At 41.1% G+C, this 16682-nt stretch overlaps 1 protein-coding gene across 1 annotated transcript in view; it reads left to right on the forward strand.

Moving 5' to 3' along the window:
- The window catches only part of LOC136944155 (tumor necrosis factor receptor superfamily member 11B-like), a 45280-nt gene that overhangs the window by 14712 nt on the left and 13886 nt on the right, over positions 1–16682 (forward strand). The gene's annotated exons all lie outside the window — the stretch shown is intronic.

Here is a 16682-nt window from a genome sequence, read left to right on the forward strand (position 1 = left end):
GTCAACTCAATCAAACAGATAAACATGCACACATACGAACACACACATACAGCATGCACACATACACACACAGAGACGCAAACGTGCGCACAGACACTTGTGGGTGTGGTGACTTGGCCATGCGGTCGTCAAACCCCCGACCCTCATGAGACTGCCTGATGTAACTGCATCCTCTGGTTTAAAACTATGTGATGAAACCAAGCGTGGATTTTTGCAGGGATTCAAGTAGTATTCCCTCTGAGGGGAGAATGGTCTGCTCCAACCACATGTCTTGGCAGGGACATTGATTCCTCCTAGATTATGTTTCCTCTGGTACGTTCAGCTCTTCGTCAGTTTGACATGCTGTGGTGGGACTGTCCATCCTGATCTGAATGGGGGGGGGGCTATTTGTTGAAACGGGCTTTCTCATCAGAGGAGAAAGAAATTGTGGCCTTCTTTTTAGGTCTTTAGCACGCTGTCTTCCTTATTCTGAAACGTAAGCGTCTCACTCTCCAACATGTTTACCTTTCTCCATCTCTCTTTTACTCTCTCTCTTTCTCTCTCTTGCAGTCTCTCTCTGTCTCCTTATCAAACAAACACAAATATACATTCACCTTCCAACAATCCTATTACACACATAAAAAAGTATTCCCTTTCTTTCTCTCTCTCTCTTTCTACCACACCATATACTCCTAAGAACCAATTTTTGGCATTCATTGTCTGGAAGAAGTACATTATCATGAATAATTGACTATGTTAACATGTGGTTGAGAGGACCTCCCATTGTGCCTGAGTGATTCACACTCAAAAAATGATGAAATTAATTAGATGGTTTAGGTGCATAGCTGAATGACTGCTCTTATGAGAGATCTAAAAAATCTTTGGGACAGCTGTGAGTCCTACCACAGTTGATCAAATTGGGATTTGATGCCTCCCACTGATTCTTGACAATTCTCTCCTTTGCAATATGGAGTTACATTACCATCCTATTAGCTTATTCCTTACCTGTGGAAGTATCACAATTGTGTCATTCATAAAATATCAGTTAGAATTTCACAAACAGTCCACTAAACAAATTTTAACCTATTTTTATGTGGTGTGAGTAGGAGAAATGTCATGTGACCAAAGAAGTAAAATATTAACCAGCTATTCAAATGAGGAGCGATAGCGTCATGGCTGAGTGTGTGAATGGAAATCTTTATGTACCAACCTTACTGTAACGTCATCACACTTAGACTTTCCACTATAACACACAGGCAACCAACGGCAATATCCTAATCGATAAGCCCAAGGTTTTACTATTATATCCAAATGATAAGTCTGTGGTCCAGTGGTATGATGAATTTGTGTAGTCAATGCTGACTGAATGTCTTTGTATTTACATAAGGGTTGACTAATAATATAATTGTTTTCATGCCTACAATTTAGGTTTATCCAAGGGTAGGTAAAATAATCAAACTGTAATGTCATTTGTGTGATAAATGTCTTTTTACTTTGGACCAATTTGTCTAACAAATGTTACTCATAAACCTTCAGTTAACTGTATACACTTACCTGGAGGGAAATCGTTAACAGTAGGAATGCCTCGTCATTCAGTGTCATTCATCTGTTTCTGTTGGACCATAATGTGTACGTGTGTTTATTTCGAATGGATATACAATACGTATTCTGGCCAATGTAATGCTGTGTGTCTGTATGTGTGCGTGTGACTGCCCAATTTGGAGAGTAGGTTTGCATCTAAAATCATTGTAGCATACTGTACTCATGTAAGGCTTGATTTGTTGATATTTGCTTAATTTTATATCCAGATTCCTTCAGAAAAGCCCTTTCTACTTTGCTTGCTAAAGTAACATAAAATGAAAGTGCAAATCTTCAGTTTGAGTTGTTTAGTGTTCAAACAGTGTGTTTAGTGTTCTACAGTGGCATATTGTTATGTGTATAGTTGTGTTTCTTATTGCAACATCATTATGCAACTGTATGTCACAAGAATAGCAGCGTGTAGCGGTGCTTGTGTAGCGGCCGTGGAGATCTCGTGCAGGAGTATAGCCTGCATGGAGAATTACCAAATCAAATTCCTAGTATCTGTATACATAGCGAAATAAAGTTGAATTGAATTGAATATCCTCAGTCATTGACTGGACTTTTGTAATCTAAATTTAGCAATTATTTCACTTTCTGAAAATGAACTATTATACTGCATAACCACTCATAGCCTCTCAGCTGATAATTTTTCCTGGGCCACAACTATATGAAAAGCCTACCATTCTGGTTCCTTTTGCATCCAATTCACAATAAATACTATCTTTTTGTGGATTTGGTAATAGCCTAGCATACCTTCTCAGTGTCTCTCAGTCAGACAATAGTGCCTTCTATCTATGAGGTGCTTATGTTGACAGTGTGGATTTAGGCTGAGGGCTAGCTAAACGGTCTAGCCCTTACTGTCAATGAAACACAGGCTTTGCAGATACTGTAGGCCCATAGCTACGTACTGTCAGTCAGCCAAGTGACTCAGAGGGGTGTTATAGGATCAGATCACTTCAGAAATGTCTGTCTTCTCTCAGGTTTCCGCCTAAGCTTTAGGTTACGAAAAACTCCATGCATTTGAGCCAAATAGAGAATGTATTTGGAGCCACACCAGGCGGATAGGTTCTGGCCAGTTGAACATGGGGTGTACGGGTGGTATGCTGATCGGAGGAAACGATCCAGGCACAGGGAAACCTCTAATAGGGTTTTTTTTTATAAAAAGCAGTCTGTGGCGAAATCAAAGAAAAATCCCCACCAACCCTCTAACACATTGTGAAACTAAGAGTTCCCACCAACTGTGCCACTGTCTCTTGGCAGCCAGACTGTTTGTTGCACGCTGTGCCCATTGAGTGTGACTGCTACATTCTTCTAAATCCGGCGCACTTCCCGAGGAGTCTTTATTGCCAGAGGGCAGATTACGAGTGAGCTATAAAAAAAAATCAAGTCTGTCACATTAAACTCGAATTCAAGTATCAATCTGATCTATCTATCTGTCTATCTATCTGTCTGTCTGTCTGTCTGTCTGTTTATCATCTATCCATCCATCCAACTTTCTTTCTTTTTGGATGTTGTCTACGTGCTACACAGGATATTTGCTTTAATTGACATTTCACTAAATGTTCAACTCAGTGTCCTATCACAAGGTTCAAGCACATTCGTGATTTAGAGTTCTAGAGACTTTTAGGGAAGCTCTCAGGATGAAAAACGATTAAGGAGATTACTTTAAAGTCAGGATTTCAAACTGAGATTTGTGATTTCATGCCTTCTCTTGGTGACACACAAGATTTAATTTGCGGTCTGTGATTTATGAAATGACTACAAACTGTTGGAATTGCTTTGATAGATTCTGACTGAAGTTGGACTTGTTGGTGTTGCTTTAGGCAGTACCGGTTTACAGCTAACACCAAACAGACTTCATGTAAAACCATACCTTGACATGTGGTTTCAGGGATTTTATTACATAAATATGGAGCTACCAAATCGCAGTAGGCTGGTGATGAAGAGAAACTTTCTTTATTTCTGTCTCTCTCTTTCTCTCTCTCTCACTATCTCTTCCATCTTCTTCTTGTCCTGCCCTCCCTGTAAAAGCTTTCCTTGCTTCCTGCCTCATATTGTAGGTGGAAAAACCTTCTTTGACCTGAGAAGAAACAAAATAAATCATCACTAAACTGTCCCATATGGCTGTAATCTAGCCATGGCTAATACCATTCATGTCATTGAGCAAAAAAAGAATGATACTCCTATGGAGGAGGGTGGGGAGCGGTGTCAGAACGTTGCTAACAGATCTGTATTCTCCATGTTCCTGTTTGAGCGAGCCACAGGTCCATATGTTACCACAAGTCACAAGTGGTCAATAGGAACGGTGGACTACTGGGTTTACTACAGGGTTTGGTTTGCTTTTAAATAGTGTAGCTGAAGTTTGAGTCTAGAGTCTGTTTTTTGAAGGATCTCTTGGCAAGTTTATATCCACAGGGATTCTGCTGTATTGATATACAGTATCATAAAAATTGGTAGAATTGGTTGGAAATAAAACGATGTCCCCATTGAACCCTCTGCATGTTAAAATTGTTTAATCTGCCATAAACCACTACCCAATTATCAACACGTGATGTCACTGTGCTGACTGCCAGATCAAGCTTAGTGTTTTGTTCTTCTGACATTTGTTGCTCAACAGGGCTTTTATTCATGTTGTTAGTTTGTTTAGATTCACGCTGCGCCTCATTTAGAGCCTCACCATGGAAGTGAGACAACTACTTTGGAGGCCAGGCTCTCATACGGCCACACACACACAGAAATGCACATCCTATAAAAATATACACATGTGCATACAGTACAACCATGACCAAAAACACGCATGCAAACACTCACAAGACCACATACTCACGAGAGCACACAGACACACACATACACACTTCTGGAGCCAAAATCAGAGGCGGAAAACAATGAGGCAGAGTTCCTCGTCAGTTCCTGACCGACAAATCAACAGACAAATACACAGACACAGAGGGTTCTGTTTTGGTCATAGGCCCGGCCCTGGCCGATAAAAGACAAGAACAGGCATGATACTAGCACCAGGGTCCATAGTGTCTTGGCGGGACCATAGGAAAACGTGAGGATTGCCATGCTGACCACAGGGTCGGACCCTCTGCAGACTGTGCCACTGTATTTTTTCTGGCCCTTGTTTTGGTGGATGATGCTGGGTTTTAGTTTATCTAACAATTATTATAAAACAATTGGGTTCTATCGACTTATTTAGCTGCTTCTGATTGGACAAGAGACGTTCCATGAATTGAAATATCCCAGGACATCCCAACTCTGACTTTTCACAGCTAATAATAAATCACTCCGTGATGAAACATTCGCATTGATACAAATAAGTAACCATAACAACAGGGATGAGTCAAAGCCTCCATTTACAATTTTGAAAGACTTTAACAAGCTAACTTGTATTTACAACAATGAGTGACTTCAATATTTATTTTAACATATTTGAAAAATGTTTCTTTTCAGAATGTACTGTGTCAGTCTCACGTAACCGCTCATCTCACATCCCATTAGTGATGTGTCGTTCGTGAACGAATCCTTACAAGGACTCGGGAGTAACGAGTCCTCTCAAAGAGTGATTTGTTCATTTTCTCGTGGCCGCGCATCGGGACTGTTGCATAGGCTCGTCCAAGTAAACAGAAATGATTAGTTCATTTCCCGACTCGGTCTTCGGGTACGAGTCTTTGGATCATTTTTCACGTGACCTGCATAGGCTCTGTACTGGTAGCTAGAGGAAACAAACGATTCGTTCATTTGTCTTTCTACGAGTCTTTGGATCATTTTTCACGTGACCCACATTGTATTTTTTAGTAGAGGAAACAGTTTCCACATTCCCCTTCGCGTGGCTGCTGTTTTAGTAAGACGTGAATGATATTTGCCCAAGTCATCATACTGACTGGTTTTGTTATTTTCACTTTACATTTACAGTTTAGTGCAGTGTAATTGTTTGCCGTAATAATTAAATGCTAGTGTGATAATAAATGACCAAATCATACAAACTGTCATGATACATAATTTTTTAATGCAGGAATTTCTTTAAAAATTGTATCTGCTGGTGCACATGTCATGCACTAACCTACATGAGAACATGATACGTGTTTGCAGTGGACGGATAGCCCCCCCCCCCCCCCCCCCCCCCGTTGAACTGAACGAATGACTCGAAAAAAGATTCGTTCATTTTACTGAACGAGATTCAAAGAGCTGAATCAGTAAAATGATCCGAACTTCCCATCACTACATCCCATTCGCTATTCACCTTGCTAGTCTATCTACTTCAGACAGGCTGCGGCCAACACGACAGTAGCAGCAACTCTACACATGGACGATTATTTTCTTCTTAAAAATCTTGATTTTATTTGGGGACATGGCCCGATAGCTGAATAGTCTTGTTGTTAAACATACTGTCAAATTATAATTACTGTTTGGAGAAAATGTCAACTTTGATGCGGTCATCTCACATCCATTTTCTGTACTGTACAGTACTGTATTCAACTCGCTCCACAGGCTGCGGCCGTACTGTAGCTTAGTAGGCTACTGTACTAGTAGCCTAGCTAACTATATGGCCGATACTTTGTTTGTGAAAGTCGAGTATTTTTTTTGCCTCCCCTTTCAAATTCAGAATTCAAATTACTAGACAAAAAATTATATCCTGAGAAAAGTGGATTTTGAGGGGTATAGCTCCATAGACCTCCATTCATTCTGCACTCGACCGTTAGCGACCTCATATGGAACTAGAGTGGAACTGCAACCAGTTCAGAACCCGGAAGTTTCCCGAGAGTGGCAGCTCTCTCTATATTAGACATTCTCTGGCTGCCCTCAGCGATAATGGGATATCATGAGAACCTAAAAAGCGCAACTGTCTACAACCAACACAAAATTAGCTATCTATTGATCCAAAAATGAAGCATGAAGAGTGAAAATTGTGGCAACTTATACTTTTTGAAACTGATTTCGAAGCTCCCTTCCACTCTAAGCGTTTCAGTCAGCATTCTAGGCTCTCACATACACACCCATGTAAATCTCAGAAACGGTTTGAAAAACTCTGATGAAACATAATCAGTGATATTAAAAAAAGTTGAATAGATATCAAAAAGATGAATTAAAAAAAAATAGTTTAGGGTTTTTTCAACATTTTAAAGTTTAAATGGGAGTCAGTTGGCTGAGTGGTTAGGGAATCGGGCTAGTAATCTGAAGGTTGCCAGTTCGATTCCTGGCCGTGTCAAATGAAGTTGTGTCCTTGGGCAAGGCACTTCACCCTACTTGGAAGTCGCTCTGGATAAGAGCGTCTGCTAAATGACTTATATGTAAATGTAATGTAAATGGTGGCTGTAGCTGAAGGATTGAGGAAGAAGAAGGATTTGAAAGTTGAAGAAGTTTAAGAGGATTGAGAGGATTTGAAAAAAAACTCAATTGGAAAACCATGTAAAAAATATTATGAATATTGATTTATCCCCACCTCGGAAACCTCAGCCCCAGAGATAGAAGGGCCCCCCCGATGTCCCCAGACTCTGCCTCCACGTCGGAAAGCGTGTTGGTGGAATTAAGGAGGTCTTCAAAGTATTCCTTCCACCGATCCAGGACGTTCCCCATCGAGGTCAGCAGCGCACCATCCCCACCATATACGGCGTTGACAGTGCACTGCTTCCCCCTCCTGAGTCGCCGGATGGTGGTCCAGAACCTTTTCGAAGCCGTTCGGAAGTCATTCTCCATGGCTGAACACCTCCCCCTCCCCCCCCCCCCCTCCCCCCCCCCCCCCCCCCCCGCGCGAATACAAGTGGCCGAAATGAGTTTTCTCCCCAGGGTGCCCGGGCTCTCCCTTAGAGATAGGGTGAGAAGCTCGGTCATCCGGGAGGGGCTCAGAGTAGAACCGCTGCTCCTCCGCGTCGAGAGGGGCCAGTTGAGGTGGTATCAGATGCCCCCTGGACGCCTCCCTGGTGAGGTTCTGGGCACGTCCCACTGGGAAGAGGCCCCGGGGAAGACCCAGGACACACTGGAGGGACTATGTCTCTCGACTGGCCTGGGAACGCCTCGGGGTCCCCCAGGAAGAGCTGGTGGAAGTAGCCGGGGAGAGGGAAGTCTGGGCTTCCCTGCTTAGGTTGCTGCCCCCGCGACCTGAACCCCGGATAAGCGGCAGATGATGGATGGATGGATTTATATTAATTCAAGCATAAGAGGTACAAAGCTGAAAATTCATAGCACCCATGGCCTGAAACTGCAGAATTTTTTGATAGCTGAACGGTTTTAATAGCTGAAGATTTGAAGGCGCTGAAAGGTGTCGCGGAAGAAATAGAATAATATTAATATGAAGAAGTTGAATAACGATTCAAAGAACAATACTTGGAATGCTGAAGCAGCATTCCAACAATAAATATACAGGCTTTTTCTGCCAACGAGCACTTCTCTAGTCAAACAAAGAAGGACAATGTAAATGCATAGTAGGTTGTACTGCAACCAAATGTTGGGCTTGCACTATGGTATGCATTTCTTTATGATTTAATGACAAATTCTCATTTTATTCCTGTGTTTAAAAGGGAGGCACAGGCCCAGAAATTAATACATACTGTATTTGCCAAAAGATGAAAGGAAGAGATAGTGAGACACAGAAAGACATTTAAAAAGATAAAAATGGGTAAAAACGGCACACAAAAGCACACACAGTGACCCCATGTGAAAAACTGGGAACTTCCCTGGCCAATGCTCTGCCCTCGACTTGTCACAGCCACAGACCCAGCTGCATCCAACATCTTGGTCCTTGGTGATGGCTTTGGACATGGACCGTAGGGGTAGTTGGCTGGGAACAAATGGGTACTACGGACTTGGACCTGGGGTCTGGGGCCTTTGTGCTAGGGGTTGAGGCTTGGGGGCAAAGAGTAAGACACTGACCCTATGTGGCCTCTTGCTCCATTGTCAAACAACGTAAAAAAAAAAGTTTAAACTATTAGAGCTAAAAGCAGTCAGCAGGTTCCAAATTCAAAACAATAATAAATCTGTTGAGTTTTCTCCCTTTCACTGACAGGACGAGCTCCATATAACATTATGGGTCTGCTTTTACAGCACTTATTATGGATGTGGGGATGATTAGGTCGCATTTCATGCTTTTTGAACATACAGACATTTTATGTTTTTAGCAGACAGGCATTGTCCAATTTATCACATGGGTGTGGATCTTTAACCATCTTCTTCCAGTGAACACTCCAGACCCACTCCTGAGGGAATCTCTATCTCTATAATTCTTCTGATATTTTGGTTGCACCTACCATTATCTTGCATCATGTCTGAAAGCAATTTTGTCTGATTTTCTCTTCCAACACTTAAGAGACATGCATTTTTTTCTGCATTCTCAGTGCAGTTGGCTTTTACACATTGGTGTGTCTTTGACAAGTATTATTCATTCCATTTTCACACATGTACCTATCAAGGCCTCTGAGAGACATCTTCCAGGGTAAACCAAAAATGTGATTAAACTCGGACTACAGATGTTTTGTTTGGCAACATGGAAGACAAGAAAATCCAATAGGAAATTGGAACAGTGTGTGACCACAGTAAAGGTCTGAATTCAATGCAGCTGTTGTAAAAAGTTGGTTTCTAACCCAGGAAAAACTAAAGGGGTTAAGCGCCACTCGATGAAGCATCACTCCTGGAACAAGCCAGAACATCTGCAGAGGCCGGTGCAGGACAAGCGTAACAGGGTGTGTCTGTGGCAAGCTGCTGTGACATACAGTACTCTTCAATAGGACTCTCTCTCTCTCCCTCTTTCTCTCTCTCTCACTCTCTCTCTCCTTCTCTCTCCTTCTCTCTCTGTCTTTGAAGTGACCTTTCCAAAGAGGAGCCCACTAAGGATCAAACCCTTCTGTATACTGTACCAGACCAGCTGGGGTTCTTCTAAGAACCAGCAGGAGGAGAACCACCCATACCCGGTTGGGTTCACGAGCACCCAGTGGGCTGTTGTTTAGAAATGGATGGTCCATAACCATGTGTAAGCCAATTGGTGTGGTAAAATGTCCATCCATTCCACACCCACTTATTTCTGATTTGATGATGTGACTGACGTGCTTCACTCAGACGCTAATTTAGTTTAGCTACTAACAACCCAGGCTAGCCTATTGCACAGCATGTGAGTCTGGATGAAGATAATTGCCTGAGCAGAGGAGAGGAAGCCTGAAAATAAATCCCCAACAGGAGGACCATGGCAGCAGTTACAAATTCTTAAGCCACATTTTAGGAGGGACACCACATGGCACTAAGTTCCACCAGACGTGTGTCGTTTTCCAGAAATCCCATGAGCGGGAAAAACGAGTGGAAAGGACGTCTGGAGTGGAGTCTGGACAAATATGTGTTCAAGATGAAGAGAGCAGTGTCGGTCAGATGCATGTCATGAGAGGACATGGAGGAGCTGTCAGTTCACACAAACGTCTTATGTTCATTTTCTGTTAAAATAACACACAACATCATGTAACATCATGCTAAGCTCAAACCTGGGTATTTGCTGTAAGCTCATGGTGAAGTTAACCTGGTCTCCAGCTTTAACATAGTTATAGAAGTTTTCAGCAACAATTTACTTTAAAATTATTTTAACTACAATGGGCCTACATAGCAATACATACAGTAAAAACCAGGCCATGGAATTATGATTCCAATAATAGGATACATCAGACAAGATTATTACAAAAGTGTAAGAAGGCCCAGGATGGGGGAGGGGTAAGGAGTGTGGAAATGTTATAAAGGGGCAGTTGAAGGTTGTGTTACCAAAACAAAATCGATATTCATATTCACCAACTCCTGAAATTCCAAACTCCCTCATATTAAGTTTCACTTGTGTTAGAACTTGCACTGCTAAACCATAATTAAGTGCAACTACATAGAGACACTGATACATAAGAACTATGTAACAGTGTACTATATGGAACATAGTAGTTCTTATGTAACTACAATGTTGTTACTATAGGTGTTGCTATGTAGTTACATGGTAGTTAATATAACCTTGATGTGTGTTGCCAACCCTAACCGTTGAGTCACTGTCTGCAATGTTGATCAGCAACACAGCACCTACTCCAAATCTATTGGTTACAACGGAGAGGTTAGTCGGTGCCCAAGGATGGAGCTTTTAATTGCCAATGTTACCACAACTCTACAGTACCTCCATTAATTCACAATGGGCTTTTCTTCCCACTCCTTGAACGTTGACACCAGGACCATTTGCCATTGCCAAGACAGCTGGTGCCTCAATTGGAGAACACGTTCATCTAAGAGCTGCATGATGCCACAACAGAGCAGGACAGAGGGCTGGAGATGGGGGGCAGGAGCACTGCCTCAAACCCCAAGGACTCTTTGAAACCCAATACGGAGGTTAAATTCACATTCTGGTTACCCACAATCCACCACACACACACACACATACACACACTCTCGTTCTTTCTCTTTCTCTCTCTCTCTCTCTCTCTCTCTCTCTCTTTCTCTCTCTCTCTCTCTCTCTCTTTCTCTCTTTCTCACTCTGTCACCAAACACACACACAAACACACACAAACAGGGGCCAGATGGTGATCTCCCTAATCTATCTACTCATGTGGGCCAGGCTCTGTACCTAGTCTGTGTAGCATGTCACAACCATCGCCATCTCTGATTCACACAGCAACTATGTGGTGTCTCACACATTAACAAGACCAAGATATCCTGCTTCATGGTGAACACTTTTACCTCAGTGGGGTTTTGGTTGCTGAGTCACAGCACTTTCTCATTTTTGTGACATTACGTTTTTTTACTTGGGAGTTCATAGTTCACACGCCTATTGAACAGCATGTAACACAGGACCAAACTATACTGTACCATATTTCTACCCTTCTCCTGGTTCACGGACAAATATTAGGAAATAAATTATCTGATCCAACTGCCCCACCTACCTCAGCCCGACCCAACCCTGACCACCACAGACTCATCAAACGGCATAGTGAAGCTCCCGATCTGACTCACTTCAGGAGAACTTTGAATCACCTCGCCCTAGTAACGGTATTTCCTCACAATCTGTGTCACAATGTTCAGGCAAGTGTGAATTTAGAACTAGCTGTGGTTACAGTGTTCTCCAACAACGTTTGTTTGCGAACCCGCATTCACATAAACTAAGGGGTGGTGGTGTGACTGAGCTACTGAACCAGCGTAGAAACACTGCTGGCCTATAGGCTACTGTCTAGATAGCATAGTTGGTGAGAGGTTTGATACTGGTGACATTAGGCCATTGAATAAAACATATATGCACTCTCTAAGTTGCTGTCCATAGACTGTAAGTGGGTGCTAAATTGCAGAACTATGAATTGCTGTTTCGGTTTCCCCTTTGCACCAAATGTCCCCTCCCCAAAATCTTCCTGTGACTTTCCATGGTCTCTTTCAGGGCTGCCTAACATGGTGCTACTAACACGCAGCGCCTCTAACAGCATGCAACAAAACATTTTGGGTGCCGTCAGCCATCTACCAGGCATTACACTGGCCCACTATGTGTTTCCAATGGGTCAAGGTTCCCTAAATGCCTTCTGGGAACAAAATAGTTTCTGACCTGTAGAATACAATTTGAGTTTTATTGGGTGTGCTTTGCCTTCGGCAAGGGCACAACCTTTGTTCTCTCACATATATATTATTGGGTGTGCTTTGCCTTCGGCAAGGGCACAACCTTTGTTCTCTCACATATATATTATTATTGGGTGTGCTTTGCCTTCGGCAAGGGCACAACCTTTGTTCTCTCACATATATATTATTATTTTTATTTTTGCCCCCCTAAAACTCAGTCAATATTTGGCCTACATAGACAACGTAGGTTTCAAAAGTTTTGTCTTGGTAGCGATTGAGTTGCTTCTATTGGAATTTACGTTCCGTTGCATGGTTTAGGCTCAAGTTAAGTTTTTGTGGCGAAAACTGAAGCTAACGGTGGCTAATTTGCTAGCCACAGTCACTGACGTTACTAACGTCACAACGTCACTAACGTCACGAAAACACGCGTGACTACCTTTGGCAGAACATTCGTTTCGCATCTCTTAACTTGGGGGATAGCTAGGCTAACTATAGCTTTACTGCAAGGCAGCTGCAGAAATGCCACAAGCAAAGAGGCCAGGGTGATAACTATTTACTCATTTTACTTTGTGATATGACACACAATTGTGATGTGTAATGTACAGTATAAGCTGATATTATTAAGGAAGTACATCTACTTTCGGAAACAGTAGTCTACTATTTCACTGAAGTATTAGCATCATGACATTAGCCTGTGTTGCCCGGGCAACACATACTACAGTGGTCTATGATGTAGCGTTATCTGTTTTCAATCGTTAAAATAAACATTCCTCACATATACATTTTCGTTGTAGGATTTATTCTGACATTAGTAAACGATTTGTTGGTGAAATTACCATTACCTGTGGTTTCAAACCAGTGTAGCTCACTGCAACGCTGTAGCTTACGCGAGACCCCGATCCCCTTACTTAAATCAAAAGTCTATCTAACTACTGACCTGAACTTCATTGCCACAGCCTAAACGTTGTCAATCTGTTCATGAAAATAATTAATTTCAGCTTAAACCGTACAACGGAACGTTAAATCCAATTCAACCAACGCAATCGCTACCAAGACGAACAGTAGTCTAGTACTTTACCGTAGTAGTACAATTTACCGGGGCAGCTTCTCCACACAGGGCTATATCGCATTTTGCGTTGTTACTGACAATGATCGCTACCAGTGAGCTTTTTATGAATGAGCGATTTTCCACTAAATAAATGTCAAGCTTATTTACGTTTTGGGGGGCATATTTTCAGTTAGCAGATGGTACTGTTTGAATCGCGATTCCATCTTCTACTGCCGGGTAACGTCGTAGAATAATCTCCAAAGGGGGTTCTTAATTAATGAATGAATGCAATGAGTAGGCTAAATGCCTGAAAATATCATGAGAAGGGAAAAACTTAAGATGACGTTTAAATCATAGAGATTAGGTCAATTTTTACACCGGTCTGCCAAATTTATTCGTTTTGATTCAACGTTGAGGCTGCCTCTTGCAGGGGAAATGAGAAGACATCTATTTCATTCTACACTTCACTTGTATTTTCAGTTGTAAATGAGCAGCAAAAAAAAATGCTTTTAAATCTATGTAATCTTTATAAATAATAAGTATTAATTTTTATATAAAATATGCAGAAATATCAGTTGTAAAAATGTCATTCAAAAACGGACCCCTGTGCAACTGACGCAAGCAAGCACACCCTACAATTTCCCCAGAAATTGTACCCTCTCTAGTTGGTAATGCTTTGCAACAAGTTAACCTTAATGTTTTGCACACATTAGGAATGGTTACAGACAGGCATCTAAGTCATGGGAAGGTCCATAGGTTCAAACATTTAAAAAGGCATTAGAGGTTCCAATGCTAATCTTTTTATGAAGATTTGATAGTTAACTCAGAGCTATTATACACTTCTGTATGTTCGAGTTGTATGTCTATCACTCCCTACGGTATGTATGAATGAGAGAAGATTAAAAATCAGTGTAGAATATGTTCAGCCAGTGAAACATGGGGATGTGCTTAATAACAAGTCAAGTTAGTTTATTAAATAACAGAAAGTATTGGCCCACTGGTTCACTAGCACTGAATAGATATTAACAATATGCAGAACTTGTTAAATAATGTATTCATAGAGTCTACAAATCCTTAAGTAATCTTCAATCAAATGTAAAAATAAAAATGATTGGGCCCTGTAAAGATGTTTTAAATTAAACTTTATTGCCAACTATTATTGTTTTGGATTCTTGTTTCCAAAGCTTCATTGGGACTGCTAGTTTAAATCTAGAAAAACTGATGGCATATTATTATTTGAGATTACACTTGTATTCGGGGGCATATCTTTATGGTTGAAATGAACAAAATGTATAATTTATGCCTGACTCACTATGTAGACCTGGTAATGTTGGACCATCTGGGATTAGTGGGATTCCACCCGAAATTCTGAATTGACCTATCATAGAGACAGGCAGATAGACAGACAGACAGACATACACATAGACAGACAGGCAGTCTAAAAGGCAGGCAGCCAGATAGATGGATGAAGAAACAGGTAGAAGGGGAACAGACAGGTCTTATGATGGCTTCCAGACAACTCTGGTGGATGTAAGAGGTTGTTATTATTGAATGTAAGGAGATGGCAAGGTTATACCTTACCAAATGTCCCCCCCAGACAAGTCCTCGTCATCGGAGCCCTTCTCAAACAGCTACAGAGCAACTATGTTTCCCTGAAGGACGTTGATGTGGTTGTAACTTGGCCAAAATGCAGCCACAGAGTGACCGTCAGAGAACCACCAATGTGGTCAGAGGGAGACCTCTCTGAAAACTCCTCAGGATGGAGCAACTTGAAGAGAAATGCTCCTCACAACCCCCTTAAACAAATATGGTGTGGTGGAGAAAAAAGCCAAGGAGAGGCATTCAACGATATTTATTTTTTCCTCCTCTTTCAAAGGGGATCTCTTTTCTTGAATGAGAGGCTTATTTCCATTCTGCACCTATCAATTTCTGCAGAATGATTAAACAGTTTCTTCAGTTCTCCTTCCAGTCATAAAACCTCGGCCGACAAATATAGTTTTCAGCGCCCTTTTACTGGCAATGAAATAATTTGAATTTAGCTGCTTTCCTTGTTTGACATACTGCAGTTCTAAAGTCATTGGTTTGTGTGTCTATGTGTCTGTCTTCAGTCTGTCTGTTTAACCTTGAGCCTAGCAAATGTATCTGTCATCCAGGGATCCACAGAATGAGTCACAATTAAAAATATATATATTTTAAATAACATGGTTATAAGAAATAAAGTAAAGAAAGGAAATTGAAGTCAGTGTGATGGTATGCCCATGTACTATGAGGGATTTAGTCATTGGAACACTGGATGTGGCTCACAATGTTTATTGTGAATACTAACTAAGAATGATTCATTGCTCAACATTTGGAATGTTGAACACAAATTCATTCAGTGAGTTCCAAATTGGTTCTTATTCTGTAGCCGTAATAATCAAATATCCAGCATTTTTTCCTGAAGTTTAATAATGTGTGAGTCATGACAAAACTGGGGTGAATTCCTTTTGTTTGCTGCTAAATATGTTGCACTGTGAACACCATAAAAGTAGTAATTGAAGTATGTTGCTTCTAAATAAATTAAAATTCCTCAACATGAGCATCTGTTCATAAACTGGTCAGTTAAAATTAAATATTTGCAATACAGCATTACAGTATTAAAATATTAAAGTTTTAAAGGAATTGTAGTTGCCATGTGTGAAACGTGAAACCTTCTGTGACATCTAATCTCTGATCTCACTGTATGTGCTGTTAATGCCAGAGCTACCACACACTGTAAAGACATAGACAAATCGTTCCACAGTGCAGACATTCTCAAGGCTCTGGTAATTTACTTAAGTGTGGGCACCCTACTGCTGGGAAAGTTGTGAAGCCTCAGACCTATTGTCAGTTTTTCCAAGGTAAGATGCAAGTTGCTTAAGATTTAACAGTTTGGAAAATTCTGACGGGGATAATGTTGGAAGAGGAAATAAAGTACCAGCATGAAAGGTTAGGAACTTAAGAAGTCCTATGTGGAAACTCTGTCTTCCTTGATTAAAATCTGGATAGCATGTTCAGCCACAACATTACAACGAAATAGAAAGTGCAATTAAAATTACTTAAGCCAAAATACCCCTACCTTTTAGGGTGCCATATTACTTTGGTGATGCAATATCGTTTAGAACATTCTCTATTCAAAATGTATGCCATCTTGAAATACCAGTTGAAGGCTCCATTTCCTATTACTACAGTATATTTTATATATTTATGTCATAGATTAATTTGCAAACTCTCCAGGGAGGTTTGTACTGTGCATGTACAGTAAACTCTTTATTTTGATCCTTGTCCACAGCATATTGTGGGCAGAGCGAAGGAACTATTCACCCACATGCTAGTTTTAGATAGTAAACATTACACATAAAACACACATTCAGGTTCCTTCACATGAAATGAATTAAACAAACACAAAAACAAACAGTTGCCTCTATTTGGTGACTTTCCCTCATTTTTCACTCCTGGCGATGAAAACACTCAAACACACAAAGTAAGCCTCGTAATTCAACCGGAAGTTTGT

This window comes from Osmerus mordax, chromosome 6 (genome assembly GCF_038355195.1).
Source record: "Osmerus mordax isolate fOsmMor3 chromosome 6, fOsmMor3.pri, whole genome shotgun sequence".
Taxonomy (NCBI): Eukaryota; Metazoa; Chordata; class Actinopteri; order Osmeriformes; family Osmeridae; genus Osmerus; species Osmerus mordax.